The sequence below is a fragment of the Diceros bicornis genome, chromosome 20 (genome assembly GCF_020826845.1).
Source record: "Diceros bicornis minor isolate mBicDic1 chromosome 20, mDicBic1.mat.cur, whole genome shotgun sequence".
NCBI lineage: Eukaryota > Metazoa > Chordata > Mammalia > Perissodactyla > Rhinocerotidae > Diceros > Diceros bicornis.
This window is the reverse complement of record NC_080759.1, coordinates 44748921-44763559: the sequence shown is the minus strand read 5'-3', so window position 1 is coordinate 44763559 and position 14639 is coordinate 44748921.

Sequence of the window (14639 nt, the reverse complement as noted above, 5' to 3'; positions counted from 1 at the left end):
AGTGGAGTCCAGGAGACAAGCTGTTAACATTGTATGAAGTTAGAAAAAGCACATTTTGGAAACCACAAGCATTTCTGAATTTTTGTTTTAAGGGTAAGATTTAACTGGGTTGGGGATATACACTATTCTTTTGAGTGAAAAAAATCACTTTAAAGTTTTTTTCAATATATATAGGCACACGTATATTAATGCATTTGAGGGAGATGTGATTTTTGTTACAGTAGCTTCCAAATACCACATCCAGTTTTTCAAACTGACTTGTTCAGTGGTCTGCTTACAATTGTATTTTTTTAAATAAATAAAAATGCCCTGTAAATATTCCCTCTACACCTGGATTTAGAAAGCATTATCTTAAAAAATAACTATACATCAGTAGACCTGTATTTTTATGTTTCCTGAACAATTGATTACAGTGGATCTATTTGTACATTGGCTAAGCTCTGGGAGGATGGATATCCTTGTCTGATGGCTCCAATTCACACCAAAGAAAAAGAGTAAAATCACATATCATTAATGATAGCACCAAAATATTGGTCACAATTTACACTGTATAAAGAGTCATAGCTATAAATACAAATATATATATGTATATATTATTTTAGATAGGTTTTCTTTGGAGATATTTGAATGTATATCGAGGTACAGCAATAAATCTGTCATCCTTAGATTTGATCAAGCTTTTTATTGGGTTAAAGATGGATTTGTTTTGAGAAAGAGAAGTCAAGATGGCGGCGTAGGCAGACTCTGAACTCATCTCCTCCCGTGGACACAGCCAATTTACAACTACTTGTGGAAAAATCACCCCTCAGACAGAACTGAAAACTGGATAAGAGGAACTCCTGCAACAACGGACAATCCTAACTGAGGTGGAAGAGGCAGAGACTCCCTCTGGAGAGGAAAAACGCCGCCTTCACAAGCCGCCAGTGTCACGGCCGCCGGGAGCAGCTCACAGGTCCGCAGCCTCCCTGGAGGCGCGGGGCCCTGAGCCGGGAACGCCCCTGCTGTGGGCATTTTGTGGATCCAGCACAATCGAGACCAGCGGCATAATATCTGACTGTGCCTGCTACTAAAACACTGGGGAGACCCCCAGAAAACCCCGTTCACAAAGAAACTAAAACCGGCTCTTAAAGGGCCCACGTGCAAACTCACCCGTTTCAGAAAGCATCCTAAAATCACCAGAAAGAAAGGTGCACAGTGCTGTGGTGAAAAGAGACTCACCTAATAGGCCCTGAGTGTATCTTGGTGAGAGGTGAGACCTCTCCAGGGGCTGGGACATTGGCAGCGGCCATTGTTGTGACCTGGTGTAGGCGTGCTGACACAGACGCCATTGGAGTTCTCCCTGAGACCTGCTAGCCCAGGGTCTGCCCCACCCACTAGAGCACCGATTTAATCCAGCTCAGCCAGGGCAGGCAGCCCACCCTAGAGACTGGCCCCACCCAACAAGAAGCCCTCAGGCAACTTGTGGGCCTGCATAGATTGGTGACTGGATTCTCTGCAGCCTGGCAGCTGAGCCGACTTTAGCGAGACAGGGCATGCACAAGGAGCGGGTGGAGAGTGTGGGGCGGTGGTGGAGTGTGTGGGGCTCCTGCCATGGAGAGACTGGGTCTGCTTGGGGAGGTCGGGGTGCGCACAAGGGGCAGGACTGTTTTGACTGTGTGTGTGGATCTGTGGGCAGCAGGGCTTGTCAGCTGCAGAAGACTTGTGCTTCTCAAAGACCCACATAGGGGGTTTGCCCCACCTTCCAAAGCCTGAAACAATTGGGTGCTCTTGTGCCTGAGGCCAGCCCCACCCAGCTGCAATCCTCAGAGAGCTGACAAGAGACCTAATAGGCTAGAGGCTTACAGCAATTGTAAGCCCCTGAGCCTAACAACCTGCCACGCTGGGGGCCTACTCACTTACAAGAAATACTGCAACACAAATGTGGTATTAGAACTTGCAGCCAACTGTGCTGGGGCGCCCCACACCTGATAAAGAGACTGAAGGGCCCACAACAACTACACGCAGCTGAGCATTACAACAGCTGGCCAGGAGCATAACTCGGCCTCCCTGGGTGCCTACAGAGAGAGCAAACAGGCCACAACAGAAGGACACACGTAGCCCACATAGGGGTCACCTCTGGAACATTGAGAACTGAGGGAAGCACACTACAGGCCTCCTAAGGCATCACTTACATAAGGTCACCTTTCCAAGAGCAGGAGACGTAGCTGACCTACCTAAAACGTAGACACAAGCACAGGGAAAGAGGCAAAATGAGGAGGCAAAAGAATACATTCCAAGTAAGGGAACAGGACAAAACACCAGAAAAGGAACTAAGTGAAACAGAAATGAGCAACCTCCCAACAGAGAGTTCAAACTAAGAGTGTTAAGGATGCTCACTGATCTGGGGAGAAGAATACATGAACTCAGTGAGAATGTCAACAAAGAAATGGAAGATATAAAAAAGAACCAATCAGAAATGAAGAATACAATACTGGAAATGAAAAATTCACTAGAAGGACTGAAAAGCAGAGTAGACGATACAGAAGAACGGATCTGTGAGCTGGACGAAAGACTAGAAGAAATTACCCAAGGTGAACAGGTAAAAGAGAAAAGAATTAAAAAGAGTGAGGACAGTCTAAGGGACCTCTGGGACAACATCAAGTGCACTAACATCTGTGTTATAGGTGTCCCGAAAGGAGTAGAGCGAGACAAGGGGGCAGAGAATCTATTTCAAGAAATAATAGATGAAAACTTCCCTAACCTAAGGAAGGAAACAGACATCCAGGTACAGGAAGCACAGAGAGCCCCAAACAAGATAAACCCAAAGAGGCCCACACCAAGACACATCCTAATCAAAATGTCCAGAATTAAAGATAAAGAGAGAATCCTAAAAGCCGCAAGAGAATGTCAAGTTAAATACAAAGGAAATCCCATAAGGCTATCAGCTGACTTCTCAGCAGAAACCTTACAGGCTAGAAGAGAATGGCACGATATATTTAAAGTGCTAAAAGGAAAAAACTTACAGCCAAGAATACTCTACCCAGCAAGGTTATCATTCAAAATGGAAGGAGAGATCAAAAATTTCCCAGACAAGCAAAAATTAAAGGAGTTTATCACCAAGAAACCAGTGCTACAAGAAATGTTAAAGGGACTGATTTAAGGGGAAAAGAGAAGACTACAAATAGGAAAAATTATCTATTTCCATGATAAGAACATAATGGATACAAATGCACAAAAACGAGGTTAGATATGATATCAAAAACATAAAAGGAGGGAGGAGGGGAGTTAAAAAGTACGGCTTTCAGACAGAGGTCAAACTAAAGTGACAATCAATTCTATATAGAAGAAGAAAGCAACAGAGAAGGACTACTAAAACACTGAGAAAACAAAAAAAAAAGTAAAAAATGGCAGTAAGTACATACTTATCAATAGCTACTTTAAATGTCAATGGACTAAATTCTCCAATTAAAAGGCATAGCGTGGCTGACTGGATTAAAAAACAAGACCCATATATATGCTGCATACAAGAGACACACTTCAGACCCAAAGACACTCACAAACTGAAAGTGAAGGGGTCGAAAAAGATACTCCACGCAAATGGCCATGAAAAGAAAGCTGAGGTAGCAGTACTCATATCAGACAAAATAGACTTTAAAAAAAAAACTGTAAAAAGAGACAAAGAAGGGCATTACATAATGATCAAGGGAACAATCCAACAAGAGGATATAACACTTGTAAATATCTATGCACCCAATGTAGGTGCACCTAAATATATAAAGCAATTATTAACAGACATAAAAACAGAAATAGACAGTAACACAATAACAGCAGGGGACTTTAACATTCCACTTACACCAATGGATAGATCATCCAAACAGAAGGTCAATAAGGAAACATTGGTCTTAAATGACACACTAGAACAGATGGACCTAGTAGATATATACAGAGCATTCCATCCAAAAACCGAAGAATACACGTTCTTTTCAAATGCACATGGAACATATCTCCAGGATTGATCACATATTAGGCCACAAAACAAGTCTCCATAAATTTAAGAAGATTGAAATAATACCAAGCATCTTTTCTGACTACAACAGTATGAAACTAGAAATCAACTATAGGAAGAAAATCAGAAAAACCACAAATACGTGGAGATTAAACAAAATGCTACTGAACAACGACTGGGTTAATGAAGAAATCAAAGAAGAAATCAAAAAATACGTGGAGACAAAAGAAAATGAAAATATACCATGCCAGAATTTGTGGGTTACAGCAAAAGAGGTTCTAAGAGGGAAGTTTATAGTGATACAGGCCTATCTAAACAAACAAGAAAAATCTCAAATAAACAATCTAACAATGCACCTAAAGGAACTGGAAAAAGAAGAACAAACAAAGCCCCAAATCAGTAGAAGAAGGGAAATAATAAAAATTAGAGCAGAAATAAATGAAATAGAGACCAAAAAAACAATAGAAAAAATTAATAAAACCAAGAGCTGGTTCTTTGAAAAGATCAACAAAATTGACAAATCTTTAGCTAGAGTCACCAAGAAAAAAAGAGAGACGGCACAAATAAGTAAAATCAGAAATGAAAGAGGAGAGGTTACAACAGACAGCTCAGAAATACAAAAGATTATAAGAGAATACTATGAAAAGCTATATGCCAACCAATTCGACAATCTGGAAGAAATGGATAAATTCTTAGAATCATACAACCTTCCAAAACTGGATCAAGAAGAAGTAGAGAATTTCAATAGACCAATCACCAGTAAGGAGATCGAAACGGTAATCACAAACCTCCCCAAAAATAAAAGTCCAGGACCAGACGGCTTCCCTGGTGAATTCTATCAAATATTCAAAGAAGACTTAATACCTATCCTTCTCAAACTCTTCCAAAAAATTGAGGAGGGGGGGAAGCTCCCTAACTCATTCTACGAAGCTGACATTACCCTGATACCAAAACCAGACAAAGACAACACAAAAAAAGAAAATTACAGGCCAATATCACTGATGAACATCGATGCAAAAATCCTCAACAAAATACTAGCAAATCACATACAACAATATGTTAAAAAGATTGTACACCATGATCAAGTGGGATTTATTCCAGGTATGCAGGGGTGGGTTAACATTCGCAAATCAATCAACGTGATACACCACATTAATAAAATGAAGAATAAAAATCACATAATCATCTCAATAGATGTAGAGAAAGCATTTGACAAGATACAGCATCCATTTATGATAAAAACTCTGAATAAAATGGGTATAGAAGGAAAGTACCTCAACATAATAAAGACCATATACGAGAAACCCACAGCTAATATCATCCTCAATGGTGAAAAACTGAAAACTATCCCTCTAAGAACAGGAACCAGACAAGGATGCCCACTGTCACCACTCCTATTTAACATAGTACTGGAAGTCCTAGCCAGAGCAATCAGGCAAGAGAAAGAAATAAAAGGGATCCAAATTGGAAAGGTAGAAGTGAAACTGTCACTATTTGCAGATGACATGATTTTATAACTAGAAAACCCTAAAGAATCTACCAGAAAAGTTTTAGAAGTAATAAACGAATATGGTAAAGTTGCAGGATACAAAATCAACATACAAAAATCAGTTGCATTTCTGTACACTAACAACGAAGTAGCAGAAAGAGAAATTAAGAATACCATCCCATTTACAATTGCAACAAAAAGAATAAAATACCTAGGAATAAACTTAACCAAAGAGGTGAAAGATCTGTACACTGAAAACTATAAAACGTTTCTGAAAGAAATTGAAGAAGACACAAAGCAATGGAAAGGTATTCCGTGCTCTTGGATTGGAAGAATTAACATAGTTAAGATGTTCATACTTCCTAAAGCCATCTATAGATTCAATGCAATCCCTATCAAAGTTCCAACAACATTTTTCACAGAAATAGAACAAAGAATCCTAAAATTCATATGGAACAACAAAAGACCCCGAATAGCTAAAGGAATCCTGAGAAAAAAGAACAAAGCTGGAGATATCACACTCCCTGATTTCAAAATATACTACAAAGCTATATTAACCAAAACAGCATGGTACTGGCACAAAAATAGACACACAGATCAATGGAATAGAATCAAAAGCCCAGAAATAAACCCAGACATCTATGGACAGCTAATCTTTGACAAAGGAGCCAAGAACATACAATGGGGAAAAGAAAGTCTCTTTAACAAATGGTGTTGGGAAAACTGGATAGCCACATGCAAAAAAATGAAATTAGACCCTCACCTTACACCATACACAAAAATTAACTCCAAATGGATTAAAGACTTGAATGTAAGACCTGAAACTGTGAAACTTCTAGAAGAAAACATAGGCAGTACGCTCTTCGACATCGGTATTAGCAACATCTTTTCAAACACCATGTCTGACCGGGCAAGCGAAACAATAGAAAAAATAAACAAATGGGACTACATCAAACTAAAAAGCTTCTGCACCGCAAAGGAAACCATCAACAAAACGAAAAGACAACCTAACAATTGGGAGAAGATATTTGCAAACCACGCATCTGATAAGGGCTTAATCTCCAAAATATGTAAAGAACTCACGCGTCTCAACAACAAGTAAACTAACAACCCAAGTAAAAAATGGGCAAAAGACCTGAACAGACATTTCTCCAAAGAAGATATACAGATGGCCAACACACACATGAAAAGATGTTCAAAATCACTATCAGGGAAATGCAAATCAAAACTACAATGAGATATCACCTCACGCCCGTCAGAATGGCTATAATTAACAAGACAGGAAACAACATGTGTTGGAGAGGATGTGGAGAGAAGGGAACGCTCATACACTGCTGGTGGGAGTGCAAACTGGTGCAGCCACTATGGAAAACAGTATGGAGATTCCTCAAAAAATCAAGGATAGAACTACCATATGATCAAGCTATTCCACTGTTGGGTATTTATCCAAAGAACTTGAAAGCACCGATTTGTAAAGATACATGCACCCCTGTGTTCATTGCAGCGTTATTCACAATAGCCAAGACTTGGAAGCAACCTAAGTGCCCATCAAGGGCCGAATGGATAAAGAAGATGTGGTATATATACACAATGGAATACTACTCAGCCATAAGAAACGATGAAATCCAGGCATTTGTGACAACATGGATGGACATTGAGGGTATAATGCAAAGTGAAATAAGTCAGAGGGAGAAGGTCAAATACCGTATGATTTCCTTCCTTAAGTAGTAGATAATAACAACAATAAACAAACACATAGGGACCGAGATTGGATTGGTGGTTACCAGAGGGGAAGGGGGGAGGGAGGAGGGTGAAAGGGATAATTTGATACATGTGTGTGGTGATGGGTTGTAATTAGTATTTTCGGGGTGAACATGATGTAATCTATGCAGAAATAGAAGTATAATGATGTACACCTGAAATTTTTACAACGTTATAAACCAATGTTACTGCAATAAACATAAAATTAAAAAAAAAATAAGATGGATTTGTTTTATAGGATAGTTACTCACCTTAGCTCTGTTAGATTCACCAATTATTTTTTAATAGGTCTGGTTCACCTCAGGATCTAAATTCTAAACAATTAGTCCTGCTCATTTCCATTTCTATGAGTGCCTGATTACAGTACAATGACACTCTGACTTCTTAATATGAACTTTTATATTTTTTGATAGGGAAGTGTAATCTTTCTATATACTTTAACAGACTGAAATTTGGATACCACTCAAACACTAATTATTGTTTTAGTTAACATTTTCATAATGACTGACTTATGTTCCAAAGTTTGTGTAAGTATATAAAGATTTCTAGTAACATTTTTTCCCAAGATAGTATTTTAATTATTATGGAGAACTTGAATATTAATGGTCGATATATGAGAAGAAACACGTGAAGAATAAAAGGGTGAATATAACAATGAAAAAATTAAAATTGAGAATATGAACTAAAATATTGGGAAAGAAGGAAAGCTGCATCATCCTTTGAATAATTTTCCAACTTTACTGGGTATATATGTATTTTCTTATTCATCCTAAATGTTATAAGGAATTTCCTTCTCTCAAAGATAAATCTCTTTGGAAGTGTTCTTGTTATCTTCTGTCAGTGACTCAAGAAAGGAATCGCTCCTGTGGTTATTTGTATTTCTCTGTTTCCTCAATCTCATCCTGCGTATTAGATCATTACATCAACATTCAAATATGCTGTAGAATCTCTCATCTTAAATAGAAGAAAAAGAGGGGGTTGGGAGAAAAAGACATTCAAAGGATTAGCCAGGTTTCTGTCTTAAATGCCTGATCTAGAAAATAGCCTAATGATATGCAGTCTGACACAGATATCACCTTCTTAAGTCCAGGGAGATTTCTTTCTTTTTTCTTTTTTCCCCTAATCCATTATTGGTCATTGACATACTGTAACTAGCTACTAAATGTTTCCAACCCTACAACTCCTCATTGAATCCATGCTCTGCAAACTCCTATCCTTATAATGCTCATCTAACCATTCCTTTAATCTTTAGTTGGATTTTATACAAAGTCAGGATAAATCTGTAGTAGACATAAGTGGTTGTCTACCTCACTTTCAATCTTCCTATTAGATCATCAATTTTGTTCGTGTTTTTAATCTCTCTCTATGACTCCCTGTGAAATCCCACTTAGTCTAAGCCAAACATTAAAATTTCATTCTCCCTGCTAGTGATGTAAGTAGAAAAGGTTACAGGATCTTGATCCTGCCTAAAAGAGAAAAATATATTTTATTCATAGTTATATTTATATTCATATTCATTTATATTTGGAGAAGTCTGCTTGGAAAGATTCTGGGGAAATTTCCCTCATTAAAAAAGGAAAGTCACACAAGAAGAGTTACAGTTTCCGCTACACGTTCCTATGTTTACACACACAGTCATAACCATTTTACCTTCATGAAGGGAGGAGGCCTGAGAACAAAGCCGCTGAGGAGGGCATGTCAGAAAATGAGGAAAAAAGCTAGGTTCTTGACAGCATCATTCAGCCACTGAATTAAACAACCCTGGGGGTGCTTGACCTCTAGAGTCTTTGCCATATGAGAAAATAAATTTTCCTTATTGAATTGTGATTTCCAATTTTTTTCAGGCAAAAGAATCATATCTAGTGTAGTACTTATCCACAATTCTCGTGGGATGATTTAATAAGTTAATTCACATACAGCACATAGCAGAGACCTCGGGACATAAAATGCTTTTGAAATGGAAATTCTTACTATTGAATTTCTTCCTCCTCCTCCTCTTCTATTGTTGTCATTATTATTTTACTACTTCGTATGGGCTAAGTAAATTTAATTTCCACTATAGCAGTTTTATGCATTTTTATGAAACAAAAGAAACAATGTTAAATAATTAGGTAACACCTAAGGTAAACACAAATCATTTTCTGCAGTTTAAGAAACATCTTTGGCTTACAAAATTTTCAGAGGAGGAGATTTCAAATGCCTGCTCGGTTCTTCAGCAGGTTATCCATGACCTGAATATATTGCTCATCCTTATGTTTCATGAATATTTTTAAAGTGAGGCTTATATCCCGCCTTCACAGGTGATGCATTTTACTCAATAATGACAGATAATGATATAAAATTTAAGCAAATAATAAATATGACAAAAGGATATTGATCATTTCAATTCAATTCTTACGTTTCTCACTCAGAAAGAAATGAGCTTTTCAAAATAGTAGGAAACCAGATGGGAGAAATGTAATATTCCAGAGCAAATCTATATATGTTACTTCAGTTATATCAAGAAAGGTAACAATGGATATTTGTCTCTAAAATGTGTTAAAGCACTTTACACATTCTCATAAGTATTCTATCTTAATACATTTCACCTAATTCACAAATAATTTTTGGATTGATTTGAATGCCAGCCTTACGATCAGAGTGGTCAAGAGTTCAAACAGTATTTGGGAAAATTGAACACATATGCAGCAAATCTATAGTGAGGACATTAAACTAAATAAGGACTGTAAACTCTCTAAATAACTCTAATATAAAATCAATGGAATAAAATATAAGCAATACAAAATAGTGAAGTAATTGTTGCTTCAATCTTACTGTAAATTAAATATAAATATCACTAAGTAAATCTTCTTATATTGGTCGAGATGGGTAAAGATACATAAAATTTAATAAAAGAATAGTTCTTCTAAAGACATAATTACATTTGAGTCTAAGTACATTTTGTTGTTGTGACAATAGTTACTAATTTTTAACATTACAGAAATTACTGCCTAATTATGGTTTTCTTTGTTCCAAATGGATTTTTCAAAGTAAAAATTTGACATAAATTTTTCCCATAAGACTATTAAACAAAGCTAACATCAAGATGGAAAGTCATATGTTTCAAGACCCTTTGCCCAAGAGATATTTAGGCATAATTAGATTAATTGAGCTTTTATTAAAACTGGTTTTCTATAATTCACACTTCAAAATACAGATGAAAATAAAATGTATAGTTCTCAAACTGGCAGAAATATACGATACAATTTATAATAAATTTGTATTAATTGCTAGGAAATTTATAGGGCAACAGCTTTATTTTAATGGTGCCATTTCTTCTCCCAACTGAAAATTTGCATTATTGATATTAGGACCTAAACACCTCACTATTTAAAAAAGTACCCAAAGGTTAATAAAAAGCAAATGAAAAGAATGGAGGAGTTTTTATCCACTCACATTTAATTAAATATTTTATTCTGTTTTCTTTTCTGTTCTGTTTTTGTTAGTGTTGTTGTTTTCCACTGTTGCCCTCATGTTCTTATACTAAAGTTGGTTTCTGCTAAATAAAATTTAGAAAATCAAGAAGCAGATACATTATTCTCTTATTCTCCTTTTAAGTCGAAAGTATGTATATTGGTACAACATTTTTCCTTTTGGTTATTGTTAATTTGTGTTTTCTTTAAATTTTTTATAGTCTTGCTAAGTGTCTCTTAGTTTCTCCTTGCTGCTGTAACAGATTAACACAATCTCAGTGGCTTAGAACACCACAAATATATTATTTTACAGTTCTGGAGGTAAGAAACTCAAAATGGGTCTCACTGGCTAAAATTAAAATGTTTGCAGGGCCACATTCCTTCTGTACATTCTAGGAAAGAATCCATTTTCTTGCCTTTCTCAGCTTCTAGAAGCTCGCCACAATCCTTGGCTAATGTTCTTCTTCCATGGCCAAAACCTGAAATGAAGTCACTCTGATTTTGCTGCCATTGTCACATCTCCTTTTCTGACTCTGACTCTTCTGCCTCCCTCTTCCACTCTTTCTTTCAATAAGGACTTTTGTGATTACCCTGGGTTTACCGGGGTAATATAGGATATTCTGTCTCAAGGTGGAGATCCAAACTTAATGGCATCTCCAATGTCTCTTTTGCCATGTGAGGTAACATATTCACAAGTTCTGGGAATTAGCACATGCACATCTTAGGAGGGGATATTATTCTGCTACTACAGAGTTTATCAGTTTTATTAAACTTTTCAAAAATTAATATTTATGACATTTTTCTCTATTTTGTATCTTTGATCTCTACTTTCATCATTATAATTTTTATTCTTCTTCTTCCTCTGGGTTTAATTTCCTTTCCCTTTCTAGAATTTTGAGATGGAGGCTTAGCTTGTTGATATTGAAAACTTTCACATTTAAATTATAAATTATATTCAAAGGCTGTTTTCCCTGAATCATGTTAAGTTTTGATACGGTTAATTTCTTTCTTTTTTTTGCAGTAACATTGGTTTATAACATTGTATAAATTTCAGGTGTACATCATTATACTTCTATTTCTGCATAGATTACATCGTGTTCATCACCTAAATACTAATTACAACCCATCACCACACACATATGACTAATCATCCCTTTCACCCCCTTCCTCCCCTCTTCCCCTCTGGTAACCACCAATCCCATCTCTGTCTCTGTGTCTTTGTTTGTTGTTGTTTTTGTCTTCTACTTATGAGTGAATCATATGGTATTTGACCTTCTCCTTCTGACTTATTTCACTTAACAATACCCTCAATGTCCATCCATATTGTCACAAATGGCTGAATTTCATCGTTTCTTATGGCTGAGTAGTATTTCATTGTGTATATATACCACATCTTCTTCATCCATTCATCCCTTGATGGGCACTTAGGTTGCTTCCAAGTCTTGGCTATTGTGAATAACGCTGCAATGAACACAGGGGTGCATGTATCTTTACGCATTGGTGTTTTCAAGTTCTTTGGATAAATACCCAGCAGTGGAATAGCTGGATCATATGGTAGTTCTATCTTTAATTTTTTGAGGAATCTCCATACTGTTTTGCATAGTGGCTGCACCAGTTTGCACTCCCACCAGCAGTGTATGAGAGTTCTCTTCTCTCCACATCCTCTCCAACACTTGTTTCCCTATCTTGTTAATTATAGCCATTCTGACGGGCGTGAGGTGATTTGTAGTTTTGATTTGCATTTCCCTGATAGTTAATGATGTTGAACATCTTTTCATGTGTGTGTTGGCCATCTGTATATCTTCTTTGGAGAAATATCTGTTCAGATCTTTTGCCTATTTTTTAATTAGGTTGTTAGTTTTTTTGTTGTTGTTGAGCAGTATGAGTTCTTTGTATATTTCGGAGATTAACCCCTTATCAGATATATGGTTTGCAAATATCTTCTCCCAATTATTAGGTTGTCTTTTCATTTTGTTGATGGTTTCCTTTGCTGTGCAGAAGCTTTTTAGTTTGATGTAGTCCCATTTGTTTATTTTTTCTGTTGTTTCCCTTGCCTGCTCAGACATGGTGCTTGAAAATATGTTGCTAAGACCAATGTCGAAGAGCGTACTTCCTATGTTTTCTTCTAAAAGTTTCATGGTTTCAGGCCTTACATTCAAGTCTTTAATCCATTTTGAGTTAATTTTTGTGTATAGTGTAAGGTAAGGGTCCACTTTCATTTTTTGGCATGGAGCTGTACAGTTTTCCCAATACCATTTGTTGAAGAGCCTTCCCCACTCCATTGTATATTCTCGGCTTCTTTGTTGCATGGTTAATTTCTATTTCCATCTTGTTCAAAATATATTTTTAATTCCCATCGCATTTTATTTTTACAAGTGTTATTTAGACACATACTGCTAATTCTCAAACACTTGAAGATTTTCTTATTTATCCTTTTTTTAAAAAAAAATGATTTATTTGTGTTGTGGTCACAGAACATACGATCCTTTGTGATTTACTGAGACTTGCTTTATTAGCCCTAAAGACTGTGTATCTTGTAGCTGCAAAATGTAGTATTCCACGAGTTATTGTTAGGTAAGTTAGAAAATAAGGCAAGTTAAAACTTCTATATCATTACTGATTTTTGTCATCTTTTTTTTTAATTGTAAGAAAGTCACATTTAAAATACAACTGTGGTTGATTGTATATTTTTCTATATCTCCTGCTACTTCTGCCAATATTTTTTTTTATGTATTTTGCTTTGTTTTATTACTGGTAGCTCTAGAAATTCAACTTTTTGACTTTTATGTCTTCAGTGACTTAAAATTATACCAATTGGCCATACCATTAGTAAAATACCATTTATTATTATTCTGTCTTTTGTGTTTTAGTTGTCGTTCATTTTCCTTCTATGTGTTATAGATCCACCACATAGTGTTATTATTCTTTGTTTTAAAGAGTTAATAGCTAGTTAATATATTTTTTAAATTATTATTTTATATTTAATTTCACAATTTCCCTTTCCTGTAATCTTCATTTCTTCCCGCAGATACATACGTCAGTAAGTTTGTGTTAATTTTTTGTTTTGTTTTATCTAAAGAACTACCAAGAGTCTGGGTCAACTAGCCACAAATTCCCTCTGTTCTTGTTTATTTAAAAATTTCATTATTTAACCTTAATTTTGGAACAAGATTATTACTGTTATAAAATTCTGACTTCATATATTTTTCCTATGAGCTCAATAAATATATCATTTTATTGTCTCTGGCTTCAATTGTCTTTGATGAAATTAGCTCTCATTCTTCTTATTGTGCCAAAATATAATGTTACCTTTTTATTCTCTGGTCATATTTAAGTATATTCCTTCATCTATAGTGTTTATCTATGATGTGATTTTCTTGAAATGTATCCTGTTTGTGGCTTGCTGAGCTTTTTTTTTTTAAATAAATTTTATTTTTTTTAGAATAGTTTTAGATTTACAGAAAAATTGAAAGCATAATACAAACAATTCCAATACACACAGCCTTGAGTCACATTCTGCATCCATCTTGAAGTCCCCTGACCTCCTAAATGATTTTTCAAAAATTTCCTTATATTAATATTTACTATTTGAACTGTAAAGCTCTATGGGATTTTACAAATGTGTGGTGTTATGTACGCACAATCAAAGTATCATGCAGAATGGTTTCAACACTCTAAACAAATCCCCTGTGCTTCATCGTCAGCATTTCTAGCCCCCCTCTCATCCACGGCCATCACAGTTTTACCATCCCTATAGTTCTGTCATTTCCTGATGTTATATAAAGTGGAATAATTCAATATGTAGATTTTTCCTACTGGCTTCTTTCATTTTACCATATACATTTAATATTCATCCATGTATTTTCATGACATTTTAGCTCATTTATTTTATGCCTGAATAATGTTGCACTGTGTGAATGTACCGTACTTCCTTTATCCATTCATCTATTTC